Consider the following 3,910-nt stretch of genomic DNA (forward strand, 5'->3'; position numbering starts at 1 on the left):
GCAAACACAGAAGTGATTGCTCACAGTCAGCTATTAGATGGATCACAGGGCCCCCAATGGAGGAGCTAGAGAAAGTACCCAAGGAGCTAAAGGGATCTGCAACCCTATAGGTGGAAAAACAATATGAGCTACCCAGTACCCCCCAGAGCTTGTGTCTCTAGCTGCATATGTATTAGAAGATGGCCTAGTTGACCATCAGTGGAAAGCGAGGCAAGCCCATTGGTTGTGCAAACTTTATCTGCCTCAGTACAGGGGAATGCCAGGGCCAAGAAGTGGGAGTGGGTGGGTGCGGGAGCGGGTGGGGGAGCAGGTGGGGGACTTTTGGGATAACATTGGAAATGTAAATTTAATAAATACCTAATAAAAAACAAAACAAAATTTAAAAAAACCCACAAAATTAAAAAAAAAAGAATTCTATGTTTAGAGGTATAGCAACACTGAGTCATGTTGAACTGATTTTCTTCTTGCTTCATTCAGATTGGCAGTCTGCTGGTCCTGTATTTGACGATCAGCCCCACCCCCCAGGGGACTAAGTGTAGACATTCACAGCTGTACTCACATGGCACTGGTTGCTGGGTTACCACAGTGATTTGAGCACTATCCCTGTGCAAGAATTGTGCTGTCTCCAAGAAGTGAGGGATGGTTCCTGCTATTGGTGACATTGTTTCTAATAGATAAAGGTGTGGAGAGCCTTTGAGGGGCCTCTTGGCAGGAATCTGACATTGGCCAAAAAACTAGGACATGGGCTTCAGGCAGGAATCTGACATTAGGCCATGAGAAAGAAGTAAGTTCAGGTAGGAATCTGACATTAGGGCAAGACAACGAAGTAAATACAGGCAAGAATCTGATTTTAGGGTGGAACAAAGAAGTAGGTTTCAGGCATGAATATGACTTTGGGCTACCAGAGGAAAGGCTCAGATATCTTGATCATCCTGATAAGCCCTTAGAAACAAGGACCATAGGCGTGATCATGAGACTTTGTTTATTGTCTTGCTTGTTCCTCATTGTACTGCCTGCTCTTAATATTTGCATGTAATTAAAATGGTATAAAAGCAGATTGGGAGAAAACAAACCCACCTCAGTCTTAGAAATGGCTGGGGTCATGCTACAATGTTGTCTACCTGTCTTTTTTCTTTTTAATCCTCGCTCCTGCACTGGAGAATCTGTTGACTGACTGAGCTGGTTTGGTCATAAAGGGCTGAGTGGCCTTGATTGAGCTGCCTGCTCAGTGATAGTAAAAAGAGATAAATGCCATGTGAGTTCATTGTAGAATCTTTTTTTTTTTTTTTTTTAATGGATGCAGCAAAGGTCCTGTGAATGGTTGTTCCTTCACTTCAAATATCTTTAGATATTATTTCGATTTGTTTGTGCTTTTAGCATCCATCTAAGAAGTTACAATTGCTCACTTTGCAAGTTTCCCAACTATGTCTGAAGACTGAATACAAGACTTGCTAGATTTGGTTTCTGGATTGTAAGGAGCCGTCCTCACATTCGCCATTATAAGATGGCACTGACACCTGTGTTCTAAGTAGTAAACAAACCATCTGCACATGCGCTGGGGTAGTTTCCCACCCCATGTGCTCTGCCTTTCCCATGCCTCCTTCTAGAAGAGATTATGATGATATGAGCCCTCGTCGAGGACCTCCTCCACCTCCTCCTGGTCGAGGTGGCCGGGGTGGCAGCAGAGCCCGGAATCTTCCTCTTCCTCCTCCACCACCACCCAGAGGGGGAGATCTAATGGCTTATGACAGAAGAGGAAGGCCTGGAGACCGCTATGATGGCATGGTTGGGTTCAGTGCTGATGAAACTTGGGACTCTGCAATTGACACATGGAGCCCATCAGAATGGCAAATGGCTTATGAACCACAGGGTGGTTCTGGATATGACTACTCTTATGCAGGGGGTCGTGGCTCATATGGTGATCTTGGTGGACCTATTATCACTACACAAGTAACTATTCCCAAAGATTTGGCTGGATCTATTATTGGCAAAGGTGGTCAGCGGATTAAACAAATTCGTCATGAATCTGGAGCATCAATCAAAATTGATGAACCTTTAGAAGGATCTGAAGATCGGATCATTACCATTACAGGAACACAGGACCAGATACAGAACGCACAGTATTTGCTGCAGAACAGTGTGAAGCAGTATTCTGGAAAGTTTTTCTAAGACTAGTGAAAAACTGAAGACATGACATGCAAGCGCCTGGGAAATAACCACCATGTCTCTCCTGCTGGGCCTCAATGGTGAGGTGAAGATCTCAGACTTTGGGTGGTCTGTGCATACCCCCTCCCTCAGGAGAAAGACAATGTGTGGGACTCTGGACTACTTGCCCCCGGAAATGATAGAGCAGAAACCATACAATGAGATGGTTGATCTGTGGTGCATTGGCGTGCTCTGCTATGAGCTGCTGGTGGGGAAGCCACCCTTTGAGAGCAGCACCTCCAGTGAGACATTTAGACGCATCTGCAAGGTGGATTTTAAGTTTCCTTCATCAGTGCCTGCAGGAGCCCAGGACTTGATCTCCAAGCTTCTTAGATACCATCCTTCAGAGCGGCTGAGCCTGGCCCAGGTCCTGAAGCACCCCTGGGTCAGGGAACACTCTCGAAGGGTGCTGCCTCGCTGTGTTCAGATGTCTTCCTGAGCCCTGTCCGTCTCTATCCCTATATATTTCTTCAGGAAGCTCTCCAGGCTGTTTGTTAGTGTGTGTGGTTTGCTTGTTTTCTCTTTTATGAAATGATGTTAATTAAAACTGATTATTTTCGCATCAGAAAAAAAAATTTATTGCGCGCCGCTTTTGTTCCCCCTGGTAAGAACACACTCAGGGCAACCGGAATCTTCTGCGGCACAAGCTTTATTGCTTACCCCATCAGGAGCCAGTGGAGAAGAGAGCCAGAGAGAGAGAGAGATGGTGGAGCCCCCTCCCTTTTATGGAGGACTGTCCTCCGCCTCGGACGTGTCACTCCCTGATTGGCTGCAGCCCATCAGCCAGAGTTGTCGTCACGGGAAAGGCAGAGCACATGGGGTGGGAAACTACCCCAGCGCATGTGCAGATGGTTTGTTTACTACTTAGAACACAGGTGTCAGTGCCATCTTATAATGGCGAATGTGAGGACGGCTCCTTACATCTCCCCCTTTTCTTTTATTTAAGAGCAATAGGCCACCCATAATAATGAGAGTGGAGATAGAGGTCAAATCCCCAGTGTGTAAAATAGGGGCTTTACACAAAACCTCCGCCCTATGCGAGCCCCCTCCCTGCGTAGTGCGTCAGCCCTGTGCAGAGAGGCAGTGCGCGGACTCGTTCATTTCAAGAGAGGCACAAAGGAAGATACAACAGGCATTTTCAGTCTTTGAAGGAGCCGAGGGTGGGCATGTCCACGCTCCAGTAGAGTATTTACAGGTTAAAGAGCTTGCTAAGTTGGTCTGTAAATATGGAGCCAATGCTAATTTCACCTTGGTGCAGTTAGGCAGGCTTGCTGGTGAGGCATTAACTCCTGCCATCTGGCAAATGATTGCAAAAGCCGCTCTCCCCAGTGCGGGCAAATATATGGAATGGAGAGCTCTATGGCAAGAGGCTGCACAAACGCAGGCCCGAGCAAATGCTGCCGCTTTGACTCCAGAGCAGAGAGATTGGACCTTTGACCTGTTAACAGGTCAGGGAGCTTATACCGCTGATCAAACAAATTATCACTGGGGAGCTTATGCCTAAATTTCCTCCACGGCTATTAAGGCCTGGAAGGCGCTCTCCCGAACAGGTGAAGCCACTGGACAATTAACAAAGATACAGCAGCTGAACGTCATTGTTCAGAGCCAGATAGGCCCAAAGAGATGGTTAAATGGAAAGATGTTTTAAATAACAAATGGAAAGGCCTGGATCCTATTTTGATAAGATCCAGGGGAGCTGTTTGTG

General features: G+C 46.7%; 2 pseudogenes; both read left to right on the forward strand.

Moving 5' to 3' along the window:
* Positions 1 to 1,575: 1,575 nt before the first annotated feature.
* LOC147000119 (heterogeneous nuclear ribonucleoprotein K pseudogene) lies at positions 1,576 to 2,169 on the forward strand (annotated as a pseudogene).
* A 52-nt stretch (positions 2,170 to 2,221) lies between these two features.
* LOC147000120 (aurora kinase C pseudogene) lies at positions 2,222 to 2,644 on the forward strand (annotated as a pseudogene).
* The last annotated feature ends 1,266 nt before the right edge of the window (positions 2,645 to 3,910 follow it).

This window comes from Mus caroli, unplaced genomic scaffold, assembly GCF_978045245.1.
Source record: "Mus caroli unplaced genomic scaffold, Mus_caroli_1 scaffold_20, whole genome shotgun sequence".
NCBI classification, from domain to species: Eukaryota; Metazoa; Chordata; class Mammalia; order Rodentia; family Muridae; genus Mus; species Mus caroli.